Here is a 13,450-nt window from a genome sequence, read left to right as displayed (position 1 = left end):
GGATTGCCTCATCCGAAATGGGTTCAAGGCATAAAAATTTATGAGTATCACCCCAATTTGACTTTAAAAGGACATGTTGATGATTATCTCCGCTGGAATGATATTTTTGTTTGGAGGTTGACCTTTGAATTACAAGGTAACTTGCATAGGAGGATGTCTGCAGAGGGCATTGAACTAGCTAACATTTATGACAGTTTCTTTACATAGTTTAATCACTTCACTTACCTAAGGGTTGGAGGTTTTAAAGGCAAACCCTTTAGGCTACCAAGGAAAAAGGCAGGCAAAGATTAAAGAAGATAAACTTGACACTGAGGCTGAACTTTATATTGGTGGTCGAGTTACCAGGTCTAGGTTCAAGAAGATTTTTCAGCTGCCAGCTTCCCATCTCATTCTTGATTTGGATGTAGAGGAAGTACTATGCGATATGACATCCCCTATTTCTTTTACAGACAAGGTTTCAACTGGCGTAGATGCTACTTTCTAGGACTCAGGGACACTTGATATCTGGCCTCATGCAGATAGTGCCACACTGCCACCTTTAGAAGGATCTTCCCGCATGCCATCTAAGGAACTGACTCTAGCATCTAAGTGGTTAAGTGACTCAATTACCAGAAAAAGAAACGTGGTTCCTATTTTAGTATCAATGGAGGATGCTATGAGTAAATGTCTGGGAAAATCCACGAAGCCCAAAAGGCTAAAAATGGAGGCTATGATTGGTTTTGATGAAAGCACAAAGCATTGGACTGCAGACATTGCCAAACCTGCATCTGATAAAGACATTGCTATTACTTCAAAAGCAGATTATTCCATTGAACGAGTTGATTTGGGGGTCGGAACTAGAGTCGTAGATGTGAAGCATTTGGAGACTTCAACCAAACGGATTATCTCTCATACTTGGAAGGACAAAAGAGACAAGGCTGAATTGAAGCAGAATTTAATGCAAATGGCTCAGTATATTCATGCTCTATAGAACAACCCATTACCATTGTCTCAAAGCTTAGTGCCATTTAGTTCAAAATCACTAGGTAATCAGAAATTCTTTGATGAGGTTTCAATGAAACAAAATGATCACAAAGATTTTCTCTGAATGGCTCACCTCAATTGTGCATCAATGGACCAATTACATTTCAGATTTGGTTCATATTTTCAAAGATGCTAATGAAGTCACCAAAGAATTGGATGCCAAATTAATCTCATGGTAGAAAGAGAAGAGTAAATGGGTAGCGATTTCGAAGCAAATGTGCGATATTTAGCATTATGGCCTCATGAATTTTCTTGCCGAAAGGCAAGTGCCAGGGTTAAATGAAGACGTAATGTTTATTTGCAAAGAAAGCATTGAGTGGTGCAACCAGATCATTGAATAGCACCAGAGTGAATCAACTAGTCTACATGGTGAATTAACAACCTTGAGGATGACCATGCAGAAGGATTTGCGCTGCGTGGATGTCCAATTGCTTAAAGAAGATAGCCAAACTCTTGAAGATACTATAGAAATGATTAATCAGTTTAGCAGCCACATTAAACAAATCAAATTGGAGAAATCCTTGGCTGTGGAGGATTTTAGGAGGATTTCCAAAGTGGAATCTATTCTCACAGTTTGTCTAGATCACCTGGACTCACACAGGGACAAAGTGCAGGTGGTGTAGAGAAAGAAAGAGCTCTGAAAGCAAAGAGTAATACACATCAGCCTACCGCATGTAACTGTAATTCAGTAATTTTCAAAGGTGCATCGAGAGTGGAGTGTGGCGAAGGTGGTGATGGTGTCTATTCAAAACACTAATCCAGGCAATCTGATCGAGACCGAATCAACGACATGACTAGCACTGCTGGTAGTTGTTTGCCAGCGAGTCTAGTCATTTTAAATTTTGGTTATGCAGTTAGGGTAGTTTTCTATGAACTCTTACGAGTTAATCTTACTTATGGTTAAAGACAAACTATTGGTCTGGTGACCTATTTATATGTTTTGTAATGACTTTAAACGGGTTCACTAACTTTTTGAAAAACTACTTCTTGAATTTTTGCTGAAAAATTTTGTGTATGGAAAGTTGATAATCATCTATGAATGAAAATCATATAACAGTTATCTTTGACTTAAAATCTATGTATTTGACGCCTGAAATTTAATTTATGTGTGGATCTATTTCAAGTAAAGATTTGTTATAGCTTTCATGTGCACAGAAGATTACCAACAGGATTCACCTTATAAGCTTTTCATTTTGTTTTAGTGTACATGAGAAGTCTGTCGGCTTTATACAAAAGTTATATATAAATCAATGCTTGCGTTCATTTGGTGTTGACTTGTGAATGCAATAACCTTTTCTATGCTTTTTGGTGAAAAGTATAATATTGGTTGTATGTAATTTGAATTTGATTGAATATTTGCTAGAGGGAGTTGTACCTTAATTCAGAGGTTAATCAATATAATGATTTTCCAACTGTCTGGTGAAATTTGTCTTTCATTCCTTGGTCTTAAGGGTATCCAAATTAAATAAAGTATGAAAGACAAATCTGTTTACCAACAATAATGCAGATTGGGTAGGAAGTGTTGATGACAGAAATAGCACCAGTGGAGGAGCATTTTTCCTTGGATCTTGGCTAGTTGCATGGCTAAGTAAGAAGCAAGATTTTGTATCTTTATCAATTGTAGAAGCTGAGTATATTGCAGCTACCTCATGTTGCACTTAGGTACTTTGGATGAAATAAAAATTGAAGGATATTGGTGTGATCCTTGATGAGCCGATATCAATCATGTGCAATCATACAAGTGCAATAAATCTCTAAGAACCTGATATTTCATTCTAGAACAAAGCATATCTCTATTCGAGTATCATTTCTTAAGGGAAAAAGTGTAGGATATTGAAGTGAAACTCAAATATGTACCTAGAAAAGAGCAAGTTGCAGATATCTTTATGAATTTTTTGTGTTAAGATACTTTCGAGTATCTCTGGTAGAAGTTGGGGGTATTACCCCTTCCTAGTTTGAACTAGTGTATTTTGCAGTGCACTAGTCCAAGGAACTTAAAGAATATTTTAGTCTGAGCTAACATTATGGGGCTTCCTCTTAGGGGAAGTTGTGTCTATTATGAAACTGATTTGTTGCTTACCTTTCTCCTTGATGCCAAAGGGTGAGAGATATTATCATTTTTTCTAAAGGGGGAGAGATTTGAAAGATGAGAATCTGTGTTTGTGATTGATGAATGTTGCCACAATGACAAAGGGGGAGATTGTTGCAAATGTGAAGTTGTTGATATATCAATATGGTTGTCATTGATGTCAACATACTGATTATGTGTTTCATTGTTTGGCCTTTGCTCCGTATTTTCTGATGTATTTCAAATTTGATCAGGATGTGTTGGCATGTCATTGGATATTGCCTTGAGATTCTATTCTTATGTTTTGGTGGTCTGGAAGTCATGCTCCATAAGTATATGTAGTGATGATGATGTTTTTCTGGAAGAGTTTGCAGAGCTCCACATTTCTCCACATTTTTTATTCTGATGATAAGATTTTGGATTTAAGTTATTCATGTATTTATCTTTTCTATTTTAATTCAGCATGTGTCGGTGTTCTCTGGAGTTGTGGTTTTGGATATAATCATTTTGGGGCTAGTTGACCCTAGATGCTCTATCTTTTGCTTCGGTATTTGTAGTATTTGGATAACGTGTTGTCTTGATTGACAATATGTTGTGATATGGTCCACTTCTCATTTATTTCTACTACGAGAATACTTAGTGAAGACCTATTTTAATTTGTGTTTTATTATCTTCTTGGCCGACTTGGGAAATTCTATTTCAAAGATCCGTTTAAATAAAGTATGATTCTAATGTGAAAAACATATAGAAGGAATTTGATTAAAAAAAAGAAAGATCTATCTTTGTCACAAAGTGGTTGATCCAAATGGTTGTGAGCTGATGTTGTTTGGTACTCGTGGCAATGAGCCTAAGGTTTCTTCTGGCATTACAATAGTGTGGCAGTTGTGCCTCGGTGGTGGATTCTTTCTTTCTTCTTATGGGCAGTGAGACCTCCTTTTTCTGGCAGTTTTAGCTGTGCAGTGAGCATTCTAGTAGTGAGCCATTTGTGTTCCACGTCAAATCTAGAGTTTCATGTGTGTATCTAATTATTCTTAAGTAATATAAGATTAGTTTACCTGATCTATTTCTAAGGTAAAAATAAAATATCTTTTAATCTACAACTGATTCACCCTCTCTCTCAGTTGTTTGGTATATTCAACATAATGATGGTGTATCATTTGAATATTATGAGATTAGACATGATGTTAGAATCCCTTGTGGAGATCATTTGATTTTTTGACTATTTATATGTATATTAAATAGGTACATTTGACATGTGTATGTTAAAAGTGGATATAAGTATCGAGTATCAACTCCAATAAAATGTGGCTCCATAGGTCTGAGAATCCTTGATGGAGGTTAACTAGAGATAACATGCTAGCCAAATCCCCCCTATCATTCTCAATTGAATATGATTTACATGTGATGAAGTTATGTTATACCCCCAAATTTTATGCTTGGTAATATCTAGAAACCCTAACCCTCATGTGAATGCCTAGTGTTAGTGTTAGCAATATGAGCGCATTTTTGTCATTGATGTCAACTTGATATGTGTGGATTGTTGCTTGACATGTAAAGGTTTGGAATTGAGTCTTAAGATGTTGTTATGATGTTTGGTGGTGATATTGAGTGAGTATGTGGTGTTTTTGAAAGGTGACAATATTGCAAGCCAAAATATGCAGGAAAGGGTATTTAAAGTCTTTATGGGAGAATGCTCTGCATTCCTCCACTTTTGAAGGTGATGGCTTGTGGTTTTGTATTTAATGTCTATGTTTTGTAGATTTTGCACTATTATGTTTTTTAGGTCCTCAATAGTTTAGGTGTTGAAGTTGGTTGTTGCAGTTTATTGAGAATGAGGATGTGTGTCAAGTTTGGTCTAGAGAATGCTCCATAGTGTTGGTTCAAGTGTTGTTACTTGGAGGACATGTTCATATTGTTTATGTAGGGTTATAGTTTAGAATGCAAGTGTTCATTTTATTTGCAAGTGAAGCTATGTTGTTTTGTTGTTTGACATTATCATTTGTGTTGGTCTCTAGCTGATTCACTCGGTTCATATTTTTTTTGGATCATAATCTTTTGGTTTGGATATGCATTGTAGGTTGAGTTAAGGTTTTTTTATGGGTCTTAACATGGAATATGAAGATCCACATTAATTAATTTTCATTGGATAATGTTTTTGAGTCGACTGGTTAATGTGCTTTATTGTTTATCTACATGTTATGTTTGATGCCAACTTTGGAGAATGTATTGTTGTGTGCGATTCCTTGGAATCGACTTAGGAAGACATGTTGTTCTCTTTATCTCATAAAGTGGAGCACATTTAGGGAAGTTTCTCTTAGTGGCCGACTTGGTGTAAATTATGCTTAGTTTGTTTGTGGCCGACCTAGTTGAGAGTTTTGGTGAAAAAGATGATATAAATAGATATGTGGATGTGTGTGGATTAATTGAAAGTGATGTGGAAGTATATGTGGGAAGCAAAAGTGTGAATATCATTATGTGATGAGCTTTGATGATAATATATTTAAGAATGACAAATTTTTTAGATAGTGAATGTGTGTGTTGCCTTTTCTATGATATTGGTCACTTGAATTAGACGTTAACAGACAATTTCATGGTCAAGGAATCTTATTCTTCAATTCATCATTCCTTTGTGTCTTTCAAAAGATAGTGAGTCCTTTCAGCAACTTTTGTAGATTTGTATCTTGCCCTGGGATTGTCCATCTCAGATTGCAAGTCCATTATATCTTTCCCTAAGGTTGTGTGTCTTAGCCTACAAGTCCAAATTAGGAGCAGTGAGATTTCTTGGCCTTGTGCCTAAAACATTGTATTTAGTTATTCATATAGTTAGGTGATTCTCACCATGGTTTTTCTCACCATTGTTTTTCTCATATTGGGCTTTCCACATAAAATTTGGTGTTTGTTGCTTCATCATTCATTGGCGTGTAGTTAGTTAAAAATAATTGATAATTATTTGTGATTGAAAAAGTTTATGCATTTTCTCAAGACTGATTCACCCACCCTCTTAGTCTTGTGGTGTGTTCAATAGTTAGTTTATATTTGTCGTGCATTTACCTACATAAGTGAGTTTTATGCTTTAAATAATGATTTCTCATAAATTTCATAATTAAAAAAATTTCATAAATATTATATGTCATATGCAAAAGACTAGGCTTCTAATGCCCATTTTGGGTTCAAGGTAAAATTTAGGTGAAAATGAAGTATATTATTATATATTGTAAATTTAATATTTATTAAAAAGAGAAAATCAGGGCTTATGTATATTTATTTTGAAAAGCATTGCATAATTAAGGTAAAAATAAGAAATTTGGAATTAAAAAGTATTTTTAATTAATTTATCTCAAAAAAGTGAAAATATCAATGGAGTTTTATAAGAGGGAAAAGGCTCATTTTATACTTAGCCAATTTTGGGGAAATTTTGAAGAGAGAAAACCCTCTCTATGCATGAATTTTGGAAATTTGATTGTGTAGTGAATTGTTGGAGGAATTTGATGGGGTTTGTTGCAAAACATATGAAATGGGAATGGATTATGGTACTCCAAGGAATTGGTCTTTCATTTGGCATGCTTCTATATTTTCAAGAATTGATTTTGAATCAAATATGAGGTTGTTAGAATCCAAGAACACTGAGAGAGGGGGGGGTGAATCAGTGTTCTACTAGTAACACCAAATTTTATCCTTTTATACCATACACATATAAACCGGTAAAAAAATAAACATATAACATGAAGCAAATAAACCATCCACAAAAATGAACACCATAACATACAAAATTTGTACGTGGAAAACCTCAAAGAGGAAAAACCACGGTGGGATTTGTTTTTGGCATTATGGATGAATTGATTATTTGTTGCATTGATGTTTTGTCATTGATGTCAACAATAGCTATGATAATTGGTTACCGACAGACAATTTTTTGTTACCAGTAGAAGATCTAGTGTTATCGAGAGAAGAGACTATCTATTGGACACTTCCGACATATTTGGATTTGTAAAGTATGTTGGATTTCATGTGTTATATGCTCCATGGGCATGTTTTGGTCAGTTGGTATTGGCTTGGTAATCAGATGCTATCATACACTCTGGTAAACCCTTACTGACACTAGCTTAACGCTTTACTGGTAGAGCTTTCATTGAGGAACTGTGACAGGATGCATAATTGGTATTGGTGCAGCTTCTTCATGGATTTCAGGATGCCAAAGATGTTCTTTGATCATGCTTCAACTGTTTGAAGACATTGCTTTGGCATGGTGTGCCCAGAATAGGTCTGGTACCTATCTAGGTTATGAATCGGTATCATGCTGACGTGTACTCTACAAGTTACCGAGATGTGTCGAGATGATTTATGGATTTGTTATTATTTTTTTGGTTTTAAGCCGACACGGCATATCATTGTAATATGGAATCATGTAATGATCTTATTGTAATATCTTTAGGTGGTCGACCTAATTGGTTTAGGCCTTAGGGTTTGTATAAATAAGAGGTAGAAACACTTTGTAGTGTATCATGGTTATTGGAAAGGTCATGGTCAAGGAATGTAATGTGTGAATATTGTAATATCATTCAGGCAGAGGAGTTGGTCGATCATTGGTGATCGAGTTGGATTCAGAAGAGGATTTAGTCCTTCGACACTAAGCTTAACCGGGACTATAATCAGGCATGGTAGGTGCTATTTCTAGCAGTTCACTCTATTGGATTGTTGTCCATTTATCTTGAGATGGTTGTAGCCTCTTTGTAGTAAGTGAGACTCTCTTGTAATGAGCAGTATGCTCTAGGCAGTGTGCCTTCCTGCAAGTGCAGGCCCCTCATTGTAACACATACTTTCTACAGAAGAATCATCTAACTGTGGGTAGGCTTCCCACCGTGGTTTTTCCCTTTCCAGGTTTTCCACGTACAAATCATGGAATTATGTGGTATGGTTTCTTTGCATTGATTATCTAGTTAATTGTTACGTTGTTCACTGATTAATTGTACCGGTAAATCTCCCCCCCCCTCTCAATTGTTCACTGGTTATCCTAACATTTGTGACCCACAATATGAGTTCACTGGCCATATGAAAGGATATTACATATAATGGGGGCCTGCACATGCAGGAAGGCACACTGCCTAGAGCATACTGCTCATCACTAAAGAGTCTCACTGACTACAAGCTTCTGTTGAAGTAAAACACTGAAAAAGAACTCAAAAATGCATCTGCTATGCCAAATAGAGTTCTAGTTCTAGGTCTGCTCTGTACCAGTTCATAAACCCTGAACACTACTACCTGTATCTCTTCTCCTCCAAGAATGCTATCCAGACTATCTACATATCATTGCATGGTATAAAATTTGCATATAAATGATCTACATACATATACTTCACATTATGCAGTTCTGCTATATTCTATTTCACCTATATTACAAAATGACTTAGCAGACTAACCTATATACCCATTACAAACAATATGCCTTATGTCGGCTTACAATGCATTACAAAAGATATTCAATGTCGGCCTCGACAATAATTACAAAATGATTTACTAAATAAATCTCCCTTGATGTCAGCTTCCTTGAAGTATTGATGTTGGTGCCAGTGTAGCCCTAAATTCTCCAAAGCTGGTGTCTACCGATATATGCCTCCTAATGCCGGTAAATAATTTTCATCTAATCTTGATGCCATCAAATGAATCCGATGAGTGTCAATTGCCAACAGAGGTATGAGTGTTGTTTCTCCCTAATCTCTCCATCTTTCTCTTCCTTTCTTGTTGCAAAAACAAATGTACGATGAAAAAGCATTTTATTATTTGAAATCATTTCATTTTGATCGAATAGATAAATAGTTGTAAATTTTTTTGAGAAAAAATGCATTTTGAAATGTTATCATGCCAAATTTTAAATAGGATGGGTGAATTGATGATTTTATGTTAAAATACTATTGTTGGGAACCTAAGAATCAAAAGGGTGTTGTTAGATTTTTAAATTTTAGAGTTTGATTTTTTATTTAATTTTGAGCTCCTTCAATGCGGGATTTCACTAGTCATGGGCTTGGGTGAAAATTAGAAAAATCATTTTAAAGGTGGAATTTATGTCAAATAATTGTAGTTTATAATGTGGAATAATGGAATTAGTGTATCAAATTTTTATTTGGATTTATTTTGATCCCATTACAATAATTTATTAAGAATTGAAACTATATGCCTATGTTGTGAATAGTAGTGTAAAGTGAGAGTCTTTGCACTATGTAGAATTTAATTTTGAGTTGTATTTCAGTATTCATGGAGAGAACGATGATCCTAGGATGTAGTTATTATATTTGGTAATGGGAGTGGCCCCCAATTATGGCTCTATCACATGTACCTGTTTGGCTAACTCATTGGGAGTTGTGTAAAAACAAGTGAAATTGAAACAAAAAATATGAAATGGATTAACTTAAGTGATAGTATGTTCCCTCTCATTCCTTGAATGCTTGTATAAGTTCTGTATAAGTTGGGAATGATACGACCATCCTTGGGACATTGAGTTAGTATGAGTGAGCCTCCTTGTCTCCTTGACATGATCACTCAATTTCTCATGAGTCATACCTTTGTGTTATTTGATAACACTCTTCTTCCATGGCTCTAATACCTAACCCATTTGTAGCTTGAGTAGCACCAAAGAGATGTAATACTCCTTTCCACTTTGAAATTTATCTTATGTCATGCATGATGTGTATACTATGTGTTTGGCCTATGTGTAATTCTTTCTCCCCAAGTGTATTATGTGTTGTGGTTGGGCCATGTGATCATTTGTGTAGCATGGTGGGGTAAACCTATGGGTTGCACATGGTTGGGTGGAATTATAACCATTTTTGGGGATTTGAGGCTTTGGTATCAAAGTCAACATCAGAAACTCTCTCTCTTCTCTTCTTTCCTTTCATTTTTTTAGCTCCTTCTATTTATGACAAATGTATAATTTAAGGATGTTGTTCCCAATGTTTTGTAATGATGTAATATTGTATTGGATCATAATTATGAATGGATTGTAATCAAAGTAAGTGATATGGTTAGAGTAGTTTGCATGTCTCAGTGTTCGTCCAAGCACAAAGTACTTGCATACTTTCCTTTAAAGTTGAATATTTCTCAATGGTTGAAATGAAAATAGGAATATTTAGTTTGGGCTTAAAATTAATCTAGTTATGTTTGAATTATCTTGTAGGGTATTTTAGACTCCTCATGTTTATGTTTTTCCCTTTAGTGACTTTCCTTGTTGTTACAAATTCTATTATGACATTTTCAATCCCCTTTGAGGACATTATGAATGTCTTGTGTAGTCTTTTTTTGGTTTGTGATGTTTTTGTTCTTTTCTTTTTTAAGGGAATGTGTTTCAGAGGTGGAAAAGGTCACTACATATCTCTCCATGCTCTTTGTGTGTGTGTCAATTGCATCTAGTGTCTGGAGAAGCCATTTTTATTTCTCCTTCCTCAAATCTTTAGAACCTTTAGAACCTTTAGAACCTTTTTTTTTCCAACATGATTTTTATATCTTGGTGATTGATCCCTCCATTTGGATGACTCAATGGTTATGACATATGTGTATCCGAAGGATGATAGTGCGAGTGCTAATCCATAGGAAAACTAGTACTAAAATCGGGCACTAGCATGCACAAAGCATAGGAGAACACCTAGAGGAAACCAAGATGTTATGATAGTATCCATCTAGAGATGTAGTGTCCTAGGTGGGTTCCCTATCCCACTTGGGGTGCGAGTGTCCTGAGTTGTTGATTGATAGGCTTTTTGGGGCCACATAAGGGGTGTCTAGCTCTCAAAAGTTTTCTGTCAAGTCTGAAAGTATCTACAAACATTTGAGGTGATCATTGGATGTTTTTGGTATTTATTTTTAGTTTCATGTGCTTTGGTTTGTGTTCCTTTTTACGTAGGAGGCCAAACATTGCACCTAGGACCAATGAGATGGCCTAGTTGGTTGAGTGAAGTATTGTTTTGTATTGTTTCATCTTGTAAGGGTTGAAAACCCTTGTTAGTTTTTCCTAGGTGTTCCAAGCCTTCCTCATTGGTCCACTAGAATTTTGGAACCTCAATCTTCTACTTGTGCATAGTTAAGATGAAAAGGGGTGTCATATGTCAGCAGTTTGAGCTAGTGAGCTTTTGTTTGTGTCATTAGTGCTTGGGATTGAGTTGGTTAGCCTATTTTTATGTGGATTAAATGTGGGAGATTCCCTCGTCTAATCTTTTTATTTTTGGTTGTGAGAGAAAATGATTATTGGTTCATATCAAATCATGATTGAGGTGACACCCTCTCTCTTGACTTGATCATGGTTAATTGTCCCATGATGTTTTAGTCTTTTGTTGGAGACTCTTTTCTTCATAGTTTTTCATTTGTCTTTTGATTCACTTCCTTGTTATCATGTTTTTCCTTGTAACACTTGTGTGCACATTTTGGTGCTTATGCGAAATGTTGTGACATATATTTTGTGTGTTGTTTTTGTGATCTAGAATAGTTTAAAAAAAACAATTCCATATTTCTTTGGTTTTTTTCCTCAGAGGTTCCTTGGCGGGGCATTATATCTGGTATCAAAGCCCATGTTGTAGCATTAGAATCTATAGTTATGGTTGTTTCCCATTTTATTGTACAGTTTTCTTGTTGTGTGTGTTTTCAAGTGTTTGTTATAATGAGATAGTCATATGACTTATTGCCCCATGTTCCTTAACATGGCCTATTAGAGGGTTGAGTTTATTGGCCCCTATTTTATGTTTATCGAGGAAGGATGCCTCATAGGTCTTTCCTCACTCAAAGGAGCTAGAGTTCCAACTTTGGAGGAGATTCTCTCAAGGTTGATAGTGATCACTCCCTTATGTCCTTGGTTTTAGGTGGGTATGTTAGGGCCTTAGAATATTTTGGGTTATAAGTAACATGTGTGTTGTCTAAATTTCCATTTCTTAGATTCTTAATTTATGCTTGTTGGAAGGCCAGTTAGACCTTGAGGTTGCCAGGAAGTTCCTATTTATGTGTGTTCTCTTGTTGTGCTTTACCTCCTTATTGCAAGCAATTATTGAATCGACCCTATGTGGTCCTGAGATAATTTTTTAGTTCTCAATAAATTATAGTTCTTAAAGATGGAAATTGAGTAGATAAATGACCATGTTGATAGTTTATAATGAATATTACATGTTTTTATATGATTTATGCATTGTATATAAAAGATGATATGTTGAGAAAAAACTATGCTTATAATTCCTTGCAATGTTAGAAATGATAAATTTACCTTTCTTGATCAACAAATTTCAGTGTTTAGTGTAAAGAATTAAGCCTTGAACCTCATTTAGTGTGGATAGTTATTATTTGTGATGGAATATTTCTTGGTGTACTTTTATTTTCTTGAAAAAAAATATCCCCCCCTTTTTTAATGGTTAATAAAGATTCTTACCTAGAGTTTAATGTGTTTCAAATTCATCAAATTCTTATTTCATGTGAATTGATCATATATATGTGTAAAAATAATGCTCGATCCTAGAACAAAATGTGGTGTAGAATAACATGTTTGATCACCCTATAGCTAATGGATATCATAACTATTGGGTCCTAGTGAAGGTGACCATGAGAAATATGTGTAGCATCGTAAATTATCACCGATCCAATTTACACCTCATGTTTGTGCTCCAACTTGATTGTGTCCTATCTCCATCCCCTCTCTAGTTCTAATTTGACATCATTCTCCATCTTTGAGGCCATGAAGACCCATTGGTGGGTCCCATGGTGGCATATCCTTTCCCCTTGTGCCTTATCTTGGTCTTGTTTGTAGAGGAACCAGGGTGTAGAACACCTTGGTCTAGATCATGGTGCCCTAAAATAACATGGTCCCTCTCAATGGGGCCCTAATTTGAATTGGAGTAGATGGTATATCTCCCCACCATAAATTGATCCCCATGGCTACACGTGACCATTGGAGGTTGGCCTTATCAGTAAATTACCTAGGTAACCCTATATAAAGACATCATATCAATTCATTTTAGATCTAAGAATCCATCCATTACTCATCCCTAATATTTGTGCATCTTTGAAGAATTCATCATCAAACATTTTCAAATATCTTCAAGGTTGCATATTCATTAGTCAACCATTGGAGCAAAGTTACATCAATCTTGTGCAAGCATGTGTGTGTGATTAGGGTTTTTCATGTTTGTGTGTTTTTCATGCCATTACATACAACATTTGTGATTACATTCAAAGAGAATTGAATCATCATAAATAATTTTAGATCTTAGGTATATTTATTCAACATTTATTTAAGTATTTGCATCATTTCATTCAAGGTTAATTCTTAAATTGGGGTTTGTATTAGGAAAACCCCTATCCCCAACAACTTTCCCTTTCTTTCTATGTGGAGGAAAT

The sequence above is a fragment of the Cryptomeria japonica genome, chromosome 6 (genome assembly GCF_030272615.1).
Source record: "Cryptomeria japonica chromosome 6, Sugi_1.0, whole genome shotgun sequence".
Taxonomy (NCBI): domain Eukaryota; kingdom Viridiplantae; phylum Streptophyta; class Pinopsida; order Cupressales; family Cupressaceae; genus Cryptomeria; species Cryptomeria japonica.
The sequence above is the reverse complement of the archived record's forward strand: the minus strand, read 5'-3'. Positions refer to the sequence as shown.